This window comes from Mastigoproctus giganteus, chromosome 12, assembly GCF_048544385.1.
Source record: "Mastigoproctus giganteus isolate SK-2022 chromosome 12, ASM4854438v1, whole genome shotgun sequence".
NCBI classification, from domain to species: domain Eukaryota; kingdom Metazoa; phylum Arthropoda; class Arachnida; order Uropygi; family Thelyphonidae; genus Mastigoproctus; species Mastigoproctus giganteus.
This window is the reverse complement of record NC_143586.1, coordinates 134,195,185-134,210,310: the sequence shown is the minus strand read 5'-3', so window position 1 is coordinate 134,210,310 and position 15,126 is coordinate 134,195,185. Positions and strand designations below refer to the sequence as shown.

The 15,126-nt window shown below is 35.8% G+C and overlaps 1 protein-coding gene across 1 annotated transcript in view; it reads right to left on the bottom strand.

Annotated features, from left to right (window-relative positions):
• Positions 1 to 8,447, bottom strand: part of LOC150077442 (sodium/potassium-transporting ATPase subunit beta-like) — a 165,420-nt gene extending 156,973 nt beyond the window's left edge. The window contains exon 1 of the mRNA XM_090386659.1: positions 8,425 to 8,447. The gene's annotated coding sequence lies outside the window, so the exon portion shown is untranslated. The remainder of the gene's footprint in view (positions 1 to 8,424) is intronic.
• Between the last annotated feature and the right edge of the window lie 6,679 nt (positions 8,448 to 15,126).

Sequence of the window (15,126 nt, the reverse complement as noted above, 5' to 3'; positions counted from 1 at the left end):
ATAATAGATAAAGCAAGAGCGGTCTTCAACAGAGGAAAAGCAGGAGCCACCAAAATCTACCTTTAAAAAAACTGTGCACAAAGAGAAATCACATTATACAGGCTTCGGTGGAATTTTCCACCCGCCTTAACTCTACAGCCTGGATTGAACATATTACCAGATTCAAAGGAACTCTTAATTCTTATAATAATTCACCTTTGGAGAGGGATATGGACCTACTTCCCCCCTCCATAAGCATTTATATCGAGATATAACAACTCATAAATGCCATCAATTCTCTACCAACTACTCTATACATAACAATGACTTTATATTTCCCTATTGAACTTCATATAATTTATTTTGTCTTTCTTAGTCTACTGCCATATTGCATCTATATCTGACACGTATTATACATAATACGTACAAGATTTAATGTACTATTATTATTATTCCACGTTTAGTTGCTTAAAAAACGAACATACTGTTGTACTGTAGCTAATGTAGAATTTCCATGACATTTTCAGGGATCTTTTTCTGCAGCTGTCTCTTCAAGGATTTTTGTCGAGAAGACGCTTTTACTCAGAACTTAGTTTTATAATCTCAACTCGTAGCAGTAAAACCTTTTCTTTACAAACAAAAATCCTAAGAATAAGACAGCCGGCATACAAAAATCGGATAAAAGAATCATAAAAATCTACCGTATTTTATGGTTCGAGCCAAGACATCTAAAGATAAACCATATTCCACTAGATATCGAAAAGTCTTAATACTGGAAACAAACAGCAGAAAAAATAAGAAAGGAAATGAAAAACAAGTTAGGTCACAGGCGCATTCGATTTTTTTTCTGAAATTACGAGTAATCGAAGACATTCATTAATATTAACCATATAGCGCATGGAAGCCACAGGCTTTTGATGAACCGGTCATAAAAGAGAATAGATGAGAAAATACAAACCATGCGCTGTGAAATTTTATATTTCTGTCCATTAGAAAATTTTGTTGATTCATTCAAAATTTTCGTCGAATATTACTCTACGCAAATTGACCATTTTTCATTTCTGTCTCGAGTGCCTGGAATATGTGCATCCTCTTGGTCGGTTTGTCGATTTTTCAGAAAAAAAAAAACTCAGGAGTTTTCTGTAGATAAAACGATACAGTTCTCAATCAAAGACCAACTAATATGGCAACGCATAAGAACAGCCATTATAAGTTCCTCTCGAAACGGGATTCGAACCCAGGCTTTTCCACACTATGTGGAAGGCCAGGAGATGGTAACTCTGTGATAGCCTCGAGAATATATAAGAATGAGAGGATGTTAGATATTCGGGGATTATTTGATAAAGAAAGCCTGATGGATCAACGGCAAATTATCCTGTTAGTTCTAGGTACAATTGAGATTCCACAAAATCCTATTCCATACACAACAGAAATCCATAAATATACATTGCAATGCGTTTATGCTGTTCTTTCAGACATTAATACAAAAAGGAAAAATCGGATCGATACTAAATTTTAAGCGATATTTCTTTGCCTCTTGGGAAGATTTATTTGTTTATTTTGAAGAAAAATTGAAAGAGAAAAGATGGAACAGCACCTCGAGACTTTTCCAAATTTTCTGAACTTAGAACATTCTTTAGGATTCTTTTTCGAAATTTAATCCGTGGAATAACCCATTTGCCGCGTGTCCCCCTTAAAGAAATATTGTAACGCAAACTTCAGAACGTGAAAATTACACGAAGGTTTGGTAAACACTTTTGTATAGTACAGTTTTTAATCCTTGAGGTGCGTTATTTAATATTTGAACCCGTCCAAACACTTCCAAATGTTTTATTGTTCCAATTTTTACAAAATTTGAAATGAATCGGCAGATCTTTCTGACAGACCTAAATATAATTTCATAAAATTCTGTCCACTAGTGATAGAGTTTTAGGAGGAGGGCCATGGTAACAATAACAAGGGTTTTATGCATTTGCGAACTCGCCTAGGAAGTTCGCTACTCTATTAAGAAATTAAGCCATCTTTATATTAGCATTAAAACAAACTTAATTAGTGATTTAATTAACACACAGGCGGCAGTGAATTTTGTATTTAATTAGTCACGGTCCTTTATTTCCATATGGCCCTTTTATCAGCAGTCCAATCCAATATACCTTCAAATTATGCGCCGCTGCGTTTTGTGTTCAATGTTGTCATGAATTTTTCATTACCTCTTTAAATTTGGATCTACAGAATTTCAAGCATGCCAGATGTCTAAAATGTACTACACAATATAGCTAGCAAGATATTCATCTGAATGCATATTTTAAACAGTAAGTCAAATAGCTCAAACCTAGTAAATTTCTACATGCGCACCGTTTGTAGCTCTGCATAAGTCCAATCCATACTCTACTTCGTTCCATACATTTGGTGCAGATTAATATGTGATCGAGCCATTTTTCCTTCTGGACATCACAGAAAATTTTATTTTCCCTTAATCAGAATAAAATGGCCTCTCAAACAACATAATGTTCCAGAAAGATGGGGCACCACCACACTCCGCTACAATTGTCACAGATGCTCTCAAGGTAACATTTCCTGGAAGGTGGGTTGTCAGGGGATGTTCAATAGCATGGTCACCTGGAAGCCCTGATTTGACGCCTCTTGATTTTTTTTCCTGTTGATAAAGGGATTACCTTTATCAACAGGAATTTACCAACGGGGATTACCTATATATATATATATATATATATATATTAGGCGAGGAATTATTTGTAAATTTTAAATTTTAACATCGAGATCTCATTATCTCATTTTGTTTTACTCTCACTTTATATTACATATTGTACTTCTAGGTTTTTTGCCACAGTGCCGGCGTAGGGTCTTTGCACGTTTTTAACCCACAGATTTTTCGCAGACTGCACCTCATCTCACTCAACCTGCTACCTCATTGCTAATCCGATAAAAAAATTTTACTGTACCATATTCTATCATATCTAGAACATATATATATATAACATTACTACATTGTCTGATTTAATGAAATCTAGAATGGCTCAAGTTTTTTAAGGGTAAAAATGTAAAATTTCATTAAAATCCATCCACTGTGAACAGCTCTGTTATGTGCGGACGGTCATAGTGAAGACAATAGGCGCATTATCCTGCCATTAATATCCGGACACCCCTCCATGGATGATGAAACAGGTCCTATGCATGCAATACGTCACAGAACCTGCTGTAAATATGCAAACTGGGCTTCGAACAGACAATTGCAAAAGTGGGCATGCAAGATAATACGTTCAACAGAATTAACAGACTTCCAACATGGAATGACAGATGGATGCCACATAAGCAAGCGTTCTGTAAGAGACATCGCAGTCACTCTGGAGATACCTAGGTCAACGACTAGTGATGTCATATGCAAATGGAAGAGGAATGAGACAGAATCTGCCAAAAAAATGGCCTGATAAACCCCAAGAGAATTCTGCAAAGAACTGTGCGTGCAAATCGTAATTTGCCATTGTCACACAAACTCTCTGTGAGAGTATTAGGACTAATGTCAGCACTAGTACAATTCGAAGGACATTCTATAATATGGGTTACAATGGTCGTGCAACTGTTCATAAGCCATTGATCATCTCAACAAACGCTAGACGCCGATTAACATGATGTAAAGAGCGCGAATCCTGCACTGCAGAGCAGTAGAAAACAGTCATATGGATGGAGGTTTGCACTCTACCAGTCTGATGGCTGTTCCTGGGTGTGGCTAATGCCAGGAGAACAGTTTGTATTGTATCCTCCCAACAATGAGGTTTGGTGGAGGCATTGTCATGGTATGGGGCTCCTTTCACGATTTCGCTTGGGCCCATTAGTCGTTATCGACAAAACCATGAATGCTGTGCAATACCAGGGCAGCCTGGACAATTATGCACTTCCAACATTATGGCAGTACTTCGGGGAAGTCCATACCTGTATCAGCAAGGCAACGCGCCATGCCATACAGCTCGTGTCGTAACAGAGGACTTCGAGGACATGGGTGTCGAAACGTTGGATTGGCCAGCCCAGGGTGCTGAACCAAATAATCTGAACCCTACTGAGCATCTTTGGGATGTATTGGACCGTCAGTTACGTGCACGTCGAGATCGCCCAAAGAACAAGGCCGAACTGGTGGCTGCGTTAAAGGCCGAGTGGTGGAACATATCACCTGACATTTATGAAAAGCTTGTTGAGAGTGTCGCGCGAAGTTTGAAAGCCGTCATAAAAGCAAAAGGTTTCAGCACAAAATATTAAATTACACAATAAGAGCTCTTTTAACGGTAGGTGTCTTCATATGAAAATAAAATTACACCTAATCCATTTACAATTATTTCGTTTAGTAAAAACGGCAAATTAAAAATCTTCCGGTAGTACTCTAGGTGCCAAGAGTCAGAAACATTTAAATTTTATGTACATTATGCAGAGGATGTGAAAAAGAATTAAGACGTGCAAATTGACTTATATATGAAGTCTCTATCCTCGTACAGAGAGATTTCATTATTGGGTTAGTCCTCGGCTGACTTGCGATGGCAGTTAGGCAGGAGTTCGTTAATTTTCTGTACTTAGTATAAAGAATTCGGCTCAACAGGCACTCGTAATAGGTTCTGCAAATAACCAGCTCTGCCTTTTTTTTTCCATTTTGCAAACTGTCCTTTCCCTTTCTCGAAGATGCCACCAAACTGCGATCTTTTTGTTTCGTTATTTATCCTTGCTGCTCATCTGCTGGGATCGAAGGTCAACAACAGGGTAAATAAATTGGTTTCCCATTAAAGATCAGTATTTCTCAAAATAATATTAACAATTTATTTAAAATTTCACGCCCAAACAGCCACGCTTCGCATTATTTACAAAGCGTGCTAAATAAATAAAAACATATTTTTGTCTCTAAGTAAATCAACCTTTCAAGCATCCTATACTTGCAGTACCACACTTTAATAACATTATACTTAATGAAAAAAGTAAATAAAGCGTAAATAGGCTACTGAAATGCGGTAAATATTCAAATACAGTTCTTCAGAACGCGCACACACTAAGCTAAATTCAGACTTTACTTCAAAACATCCTTAACATTATTAAAGAGAAATAGGTACAGAAAAATTCATAAGTTATGTTTTTATTGTTATATATTTGAAATAAATTTATGCTTTTATTTTTTTAATTACCAAATCGCGTGCCAAGTATATTGCATTTATCTATTTTAGAGATTTACCATATATTTCGGATTTAACAGACAAATAAATAATATATTTTTTGTTTTATTTATTTATATAAAAATATGTCTAAATTTCGAGGGTTTCGAAAATTTTCCGTCAGTCGAGGGTCACTGAAATGTAGAAAAATGCCAATTAATAAGAATATCAAATATATTCTTATTAATAAACAGATACCAAATAAGAATAAGAATATAAATTTACAAAAATGCAAATTAATTCAAATTTAGCTGCGTTTTCTTGATCGCACCAACTCCAAATTGCGCGAAATATCACTATAAAAGTAGACGAAAAACAACTAAAATTTTTGAGAATGGTATCATGGGCATCTCTAGTGGCTACTTTCTTATAAGGCATTTTTCTATCAAAAGAGTTCGATCCGTATCTTAATATATGGCAGCCATGATTTTCCGCGAAGTTCATATTTTTGGAAGTTGTCCACCACTGGTATTTCCATTGCATGAAATCCTGTTTTGCTTCCGGATCCCAGTATTGAATCCACTTTTATCACCAGTTACAATTCTTGCAACAAACCTTGTGGATCCGCATCAAAAATGCGCACATTGTAATGTTTCTGACGGGTCGGTATTGATTATCAGCATCCAGGGAAGAATAATCAATACCAACTTTCAGAAATATTACATTCTCTTCTAGTAATCATGGACAGTTTAATAAGTTTATCCTACAAGAGCCTGGTCTTTAATTTTTTTGGCAAATTTCCGAAATTTTCACTTCTACTGGTCTTCCCGAGCGGGAGTTATCTCTTGTGGATTTAGCCCCATTTAAACTGCTTAGGCTAAAATTTTATCTGGTACTCGGAAGGGGCCAATATTATCGTTTACAGTTTTCGTGCGTACATGTGACTTTCAATCCCTTCTTTTGTCCAAAAGTCGATGATGGCCCGACTTCGTGATATGCATGTTTTCTTTTCGGTCTCTTCTGTTCTTCCGTACTTCACTGTATTCAGCTGGACCTGGCCAAATAAGATGCCGATATTTATGAGAATATGACAGAGAGATCACACTACTTTTTTTTTTTCAAATATTATACGCCAAAATTCTTGCTGTACCTCGAATGATATTGGCAGAAAACGAAAAAAAAATCAATCGCAGCCATTACGATATTCAACAAGATATAAAAAACAGAGTGAATTAAGTTTTTTATGAAATATACTCAGAAAGCATTGGTAGTACTTATTATATACATAGAGGTGCTATTGAGTAGGAATCACGTTGCGTGGGCTACGTATGAAATGAGATGGACTAGTTACAGAACAGCAAAGATTCAAAATGGGAAAATTGTTCGTTAGAGAGAAAAATGTAGGTGTGTGCTATAAACTATGCTAAAAAGTCAGTTCAGTTCTTGGATAAAGACTACAGTCGCATGGGGCGAAACACAAATACACAGTATGAATTTGCTCCCAGAAATAAGACAAAAGAGCCTCTCCATTTTCTTAAAAAATCGCTAATCGCCTTCAAATTTCAATGATTGTCCCAATGGAAAATCTCTGAGCACTCTCTCTCTCTCTCTCCACATTCTACGGACGTGAGTCCTGACTTTGATTTGTTCCATGTGACGATGCCACTCAGAAGACACTTTCAATTTTATGGAATTTGGGTCTATTTGGTCCAATATCGAAATTTAAAATGTATCACGTGGATAAGATTGTTTCCAAAACTTCCCCAATTAAAATGGATTGGGAAGAAATTTGAAAATCATTTCCGAATACCATAAACTCCATAAAAATTGAAGAAATTTGTACGTACATCTATTGCACTCTGTACTTATAAAAATTACAGGTGAACAGAAGAAATAATAATGAAGATATTTGCTACGTACACAATACCACGCGAGAATTACCTTCGATGTGAGAATTATTAGCCTCATGACCTTAACGCAGGACATGAAAGGAAAACAGGTGACATTTCGTATCTTATCCTCTTCTGAATTTCGCTTAGAGATTAAACTATATTCGACATTACATTAAATATATTTATGACATACTACCATCACATGCTTTTGGCAAAATTGATATTTTAAAAATGTATTATATGCGTACGTAAAATATTAAAAGAAAGAAGTACTTGATTTACTACGTTCTGTAGGATATACGAGTATATGGAATATTTTACAGTTACACATAGGTTATAAAAATAAGGAAATAGAGGGCTGAACATGGAGGTACATGCCCATAAATTATCAATGAAATCTTTCTCTTAGAAAATCATTTATGATATAACTTCTTTCGGACAATGTCTTAAATATTCAGTTCCTTAAATCAAATAAAAATATAATAATGTTCCGTTGATACACAGAGGACCACGATATGCAATCTTCCAAACAGTTCTTCTAACGCTGTAGATAAAACGTGATGTATTAAATTTCAGCAAATATTTCTTTAGTCTGAAGTTTCATCATCAGTTCAATTTTTTCGATGTTCCCCGCAATAAGATAAAAAAGAATCTTTATACAATACAATCACATTTTGATTTGTTATACTATATTTTCTTACACACCTTATAAAAAGGAATTCTGGCTTTTTTTCCCCACACTTTTCCCAACTCAGTTGGTCTCAAGGTATCTTATTAAGAGAGCATTTTTTTCAAATTCTTGCAGTGCGCTTAGGTTGTCTCTGGTGTTATGGAATTTTAATATTCATAAAACACGTGAATAAAATATCATCTTACAAGTTAGACGATATTTAAAGATAATAAATAATAATGCAGCTTGACAGCGTTAGTGTTCTGATTAACATTTTATTGCCAGTTGGCATCCCCTTGTTAATAAAAATGGATGAAACTAATTTCACTTTAGGGAAATAGGCAGTAACGCTATACTTAAGTTCCGCTGGGAAACTAATAATGTAAAAAAATTACAAAGACGTTGGAGAAATGAATATAAAACTCATGCCCAAGATTTAACCTGTATTTAGGGTGGCTCAAAATTGTAACGCAAAATGTGCGCTTGCTTGAGACGTTTGAGAAATCTTGAAAGTAAACCGATGATGAATCTGCTTGGTGAGTGGAGCAGGCTTTCACACACCTCAGAGAGTCTTAAATATTCTCGTGAGAACAGTATCTATAAGACCAATTTTTTACTGTATTTTGCTCAATGCAAAGTGAAAAAAAATACGTGCCAAGACCACTATCTTATACAAATCAGGGGCCTTATATTGGCATTATATTCCTATATACACTGAAACGACAAAAGGACCACTTACCTGACACCATGTCCGGCTTTTATGAGCTCACAGGACGGCTTGCCAACCTCGTGGAATGGATGTTGCAAGATGTCCGAACACTTCTGCAAATATGGCTTGCCATATTTTCTTTCATAATTGTCCCAAATTGGAGGATGAAGAATTACACGTCTGACAGCGGTGAGATCGATCTACAGGTGTCCAATGGGATTCAAGTGAGCGATATTAGAGATGGGATCCTCGGTGTGTTCCGCAAACCCTTCCTGCACACGTCCGGCCTGGTGAATTACCCTGCAGAAAAACACGATTACCATCAGGGACCAAAAGAAGTTTTTGACTTGTATACATTGCAGACAAGAGAAAATTAGGTTTCCACCAATAACAATACCTGCACTCGTATAAGAGAGCCTACGTCATCCTACCACATTTCCTAGATACCATGGCACAGTAGAATATTTGATTCTTGAACCGGATATTTCATTTGTGACTCAATTTTAGCTGTATTTTCATAAAATTCTAGATGGCTTCTCCATAGTCATTATATATACTAAACGAACATTTTTGTTTGTGGAGTGTTTATGCATAGGTGCACGTATAGGACCCCCGATATTTTTGTCAACCACAAAAAAATTGAAATACATTTTTTCCAGAATTTTATGAACACATTACTATAATCAAAAAAGAAATTCAGAAATAAATTAATATATTATAACGCGGCATATTATTTGCTACGATTACATATCATTAAAATGTAAATAAATCACATCATCTTGACGCGAAATTAGCAAAGTCTAATTAACATATCAGAAAATGGCACCCTTTTATAATTTTCTGTGGCTTTCGACTTTTAAATACAAAAAAAAATTGCTACCAGTTCCAATTTTCCAGCGACTTAAAGCCTCCAACTAATATACATGTGCCACTAGTTTTTGTTTCGGAATTAATCATTACAGTTATTAGCATTTAAATAACATACCTCGCTCTATTATCCTCGCATTTTTTAACTTCTACCCCCCCCCCCCCCCGTTTCTTCTTAGTTTTCTTCCTCAGTTTCTTCTTAGTATTGATATATTCCCTTGGACTGCAAAGCTGCGAATTTCTCCTCAGTCCATAAAGAAGGAGTCAAAAAAATTAATACCAGTTACAGACCAGTGAGTTAAACTTCTCTAGTCGTTTACATTATGGAATCTATAGTAAAAGACGAAATACAGGACCACCTCAACAAGAATGGTAACCTAATGGGTCTCACAGCAGGGTTTTGTGAAAGAAAGATGCTCATGCTGCCTTACGAAGTTTGTTAATATATATATATATATAAGTAAAGCTTTAGATACAGTTCCTCATGTGAGAATATTGTATAAATTAGATGATGTCGGAAAAACAGGGAAATTCCATGGGTAGATTAGCGGTTGTTTGAAGAACAGAAGACAGAAGTTGGTAAAAATGGGTATTCGTCACAGTGGAGCCATGCTCTGACACCCTCTTGTTTCCTGTCTTACCAAATGATAGTGATGAGGAAATACAGGGGAGGCTGTAATATTTTTCCGACGACTTAAAGGTTGGGAGGATGGTTAAGGATCATAACCTGTCTATACTGCTTCAAAAAGACTGGAACCAACTACAAGAATGGGCTGAAAAATGGTAGCTAAAGTTTAATACTACTAAATGAAAGGTTTGTATTTGGAAAACAGATACCCAGGAGAAGTTTAGAGATTAGGGGTAGAGGAATGAAAGGTCGTTCATGATCAGAAAGACCTAGGGATTACGAAATAGAAACAAAATGCAACACGCAGTGTAATCGGGCAGCAAGAAGGGCACAATGTTCTATTTATTATTTATCAGCGTTTACCAAGTAGGCAGAAGGAGGTCACTATTCCTCTTTATAAGACGATGGTGCAACCAAATGGAAGTATTGTATCCAGGTCTGGAGGCCGCATTTGAAGAAAGATATAGAACGTCTGTAGAAAGCACAAAGAAGGACAACTGGACTGGTGAATAGCACTAAACTTATCCCAATAGAAGATGTGGTCTATAAACCTGAGGGGGTGGGATTAGTAAAATGAATAAGGGATAAATATTCTCACTGGTGAGTGAGACAGAATAGGAGGGCAAAACTATAAAATCTGGGAATAACAATAAACTACACCTTATGAAGTTCATATTCGAGTAGCATGGTGTAGAATTAGTTTCCTGCACCTTTTAAAGATGGGACCATGATAGTTTTTTTTTTTTTTTTTTTTGGCGGACGGAGAGTAATTCTGTTTCCTTGCGTCATTTTGCAATTTTAATATTAATAATACAAAAGATCAAAGGGGGCAGAGAAATATGGTTTGGATATTTTTCTGCAAATTCGTCTAATCGAGCGTTACTAATAAATCATACACAAATCCTCATGTGCTACTTTTCTAGCATTTTATGGAATTCCATCTTCTAAGCTCTCTAAAGTACTGATCGCTTCTTGTGCTCCACGAAAAGTTGGCTGTTCTGGATAATCATGTTTTTAATGTTTTTTGTAGGCATCAAAAATTTTAGGAACTTCAGATGGTATATTGTACAGTGCTACAAATCCCGTATCGGTCATTTCGACCTCAATCATATGTTCTTACTAATGGGTGAAAGTCCTCTTCAGTGCTCTTGCTATCAGACTCAACTCAACAGTAAAAACTATCCTCATTACTGTTTTCATTATTACATTATCCATAAAAATTCCGCTTGTACAGTTTTAGGCCAATCAGCAACTTAGGCTATTTTACGCCATATATATATATATATATATATATATATATATTATTCTTTAGTAATATGATAATTTATGTTGTATTTTACTTTTAATATACTTTTATAGTGGTTTTCCTTAAATTATTTCTAGATTTTTCTGTTGTCCCGGTAGCTGTTTTAGCAATGCCCGGGTACGAACAGAGTACATATTATTATTTTATCTTTCTATTGTGGTTTATTGTGTTTATTTTCTTAATTACGGGTGTTTTCTACTCATAGGTATTATGGTTAATACATTACTGGTCTTTAAGCTAGCCTAAACTCGGTTATCTTAAAATCACTCAAAATAGGCCCTGGGCATTTAAGATAACCGAGTTTAGGCTAGCTTAAAGACCAGTAATGTATTAACCATAATACCTATGAGTAGAAAACACCCGTAATTAAGAAAATAAACACAATAAACCACAATAGAAAGATAAAATAATATATATATATATATATATATATATACACACACACACAGCCCTACCATTAATATCCGGACGCCTGTCTTTAGACAAAAAAAAGAGCTTTTATTGTATCATTTAATATTTTGTGCTGAAACCTTTTGCTTTTATGACGGCCTTCAATCTTCGTGGCATACTCTCAACCAGCTTTTTATAAATGTCACGTGATATGTTCTTCCACTCGGCCTTTAACGCAGCCAACAGTTCGGCCTTGTTCTTTGGGCGATCTCGACGTGCACGTACCCATGGATTCAATACATGCCAAAGATGCTCACTAGGGTTCGGATCAGTGCTGTGGGCTGGCCAATCCAATTTTTCCACATCCATGTCCTCAAACCACTCTGTTACGACCTGAGCAGTATGGCATGGCGCGTTGTTTGCTGTTACAGGTATGGGGCTTCCCCGAAGTATTGCCATAATGGTGGAGTGCATAATTGTAAAGGCTGTCCTGGTATTGCACACATTTCATGGTTTTGTCGATAACGACTAATGGGCCCAAGCTAAACCATTAAAGGAGCCCCATACCATGACACTGCCTCCACCAAACTTCATTGTTCGGAGGATACAATTAGGAAGGAACTGTTCCCCTGGCATTCGACACACTCAGGAAAAGCCGTCAGACTGGTAGAGTGCGAACCTCGACTCGTCTGTCCATAGGACTGTTTTCCACTGCTCTGCAGTCCAGGATTTGCGCTCCTTACACCATGTTAATCGGCGTCTATCATTTGTTGAGGCGATCAATTCTGTTGATCTGTTTAGGTAATTCTGTCATCTTGAAAGCCCACTTTTTGCAATTGTCTGTTCGAAGTCCAGTGTGCATATTTATAGCAGGTTCTGTGATGTGTTGCACGCACAGGACCTGTTTTCTCATCCGTCGAAAGATGTCCAGATATTAATGGTAGGGCAGTGTATATAAGTAGCTCACGTTATGTATGTAAATTTCGTGTGGTCTGTGGTCGATTTGCCTGTTTGATGGATGAAAAACCGGGATATAAACCATGTCATTCACGTCCGAGATGAAACTAATTCAACCATGTTGTGAAAACGTCCATAAAATTCCTCAAATCATCGACGGGATTCAAACTTGGGTCTTTTTCACCCGGTATGGGTAGGACAGAGATTCTACTAAATGTATTACCCACGAGCACGTAAAAATGCCTTAAGTTCGCCATATAATTTGCAGAAACTGATAAATCTTAACACAATTTTGTAAATCATGATAATCTTCATGAATTATTCCGATGTTTGAAACGCATCCATTTATACGAATGTATGTCACCACCTTTTTTGATTAACAGCTTTAAATAAATAATAAACTGACAAGAGAAAATTAGGTTTTCTCTAATAGAAAAACAAGAGAATATAATTTGGCCCAGATATTTAATGGAACATTAAAACCCAAATGAACATTGAAACCTGTGTTCCATTAAAACCAAAACAAAAAGACATCAAAGACACATTCTGAAATTTTTAACATTTATCTTCACTCTTCCAGAGGCAATGGCTTGCCAAATTATTGGGCCTCCTGAGCCCACTTCATTAGGCATTCCGAGTTCCGCATTGAGTCGATTACCTACAAGTCATCTGCAATGAGAGGTCGATTGTTGAAATAATTTTTGTGGGTTTCGGGTCTGTTGAGGTTTCTGTTTTTGAATAATTTAGTACAATAATACTAAAAACTAATATATTACTTAAAAGTAATTATTTTCATTACTTTTTTTTCTAAGTAACATCATTTATTAAAGAATCGTGTATACGTTTATTGATGTAATGTGAATTACAAGTAACACAGCTACACTATTAATACGTGTTACTGAAAATGCTTAAACTCTCAGATAACACGCCAGAATTAATATAAGTCAGCAATGAAATAAGAAGACCAGTAAGTGAACAGAACGAAAAACAACTTACTACTAAACTTGAAGACACAACTGTATCATTTCCTCACAATCCCGCAAGTTTTACATCCTTTCTAAAATGAAGCTTCCAGAGTTGCATGGATTACTCAAAATGCAACATAACCATCGCTTTATGCAATGGGATAATCACTTGCTTGTCCCCGCTGTCGAAAGACTTAGGGACCAAACGGTTGGCTCGGTACGATCGTTGAAAATCACAGGAACTGCTCTCAAGTGTATTGTGGAGCTAAAATTCGTAGTTTTACCCTTGTCCGAGAGCTAATTATCTAACAGAAAATCAAAAGGAACCTTAGACAAAGCTCATTTCATTTATTAAGTTTTTTCTGTATAGCGAGTTTACCAGACCTGTCCCCAATAGCGCAGTCACGAAAATATCGATCTATTGAGCAACAAACTTAATGTAGCTAAAGATGAAAAGATTTAGGCGTAATGATGCAACTTTACCAGAAGTTCTCTCGTGAAATTTCAGCGGCAAGTAATTGCTGGCGAGTCACATGACAAAGGCTCTGTCCCTAATTAATTGTGTTCGATGCAAAGTTTGGAAATCAGGCGTCTCTGTTGTGACTTAATCTAGGTATTTAAGTCTTTAGAAGGATTAAGTTTAACACTGCATATATGATTCCTCTTATTAAGTGAGAAGAACTACGAGCTCTACATATATACTAAAAAAGGATGAATGCAGAGTAGATGCCAGAGAAATCTCCTTTAGCTGAAGGATTATTAGTTCTCCAAACAAACTCCTGCTTGGCATGAAATTGGAAAACATTTCTCCCTCTTTTCAATGACTTAGATCTTAAATTAGACTTGTGTCTTAAACTATAAGTTGCACCTAATCGTTCTGTGGAAGGTTTGATTGTGTTCAGGTCTTTTTAGGAGAGTAAGTTCAATTTGAATCTTAAGTTTGTTGGATTGTCATTGTTTTGTTTCAGCAATATTTTTTTGTTTTTTTACATCAGACCACACCTCGTCACCAATCAATTAATTAAGCATTCTTAATTAAGTTCCAGTGCGACAAATCCATATAAATATCATTTATATGGATTTATCGTATCAATTATAATATCGCAATGTTTAAAAATGCGTAGTAATTTGCATATTATTCCAATTTAAATTCTTGTGACACATGCATCAATACTATTTTTAAATAAAATGTAGAACATTTGAAAAGGGACATTATATCATAGTAGGACTGTGCAGCTACTAAATCTAAACGTGTCTCATCCATAACGATCCAACTTTTCTTTTTATTGACATTTTTCACAAGTTGGACTAGTGAACCCAGTATAGTTCCCCTTCTGTAGAGATCGGAACTCTGAGGCATAAAAAAAAATATATATATATTTAAATTATCGACTTAATATGATGAAACGAAATAATGAGTCCAATTATTTGAAAGTACAGAAAATTTCAAATAATTTGAATGTTAATCCTCCAAAAAGTCCGGTTTCCTCACAAAAAGAAGTGCAAAATTAAAATTCAAAGTTTGTCAGATCATCCTTCTAGTCACATTCGTTGGATCAGGATATTTTCACTTGTAAAATATTCGGTTCTTATCTGTAAATAGGATAATTATGGTTCTT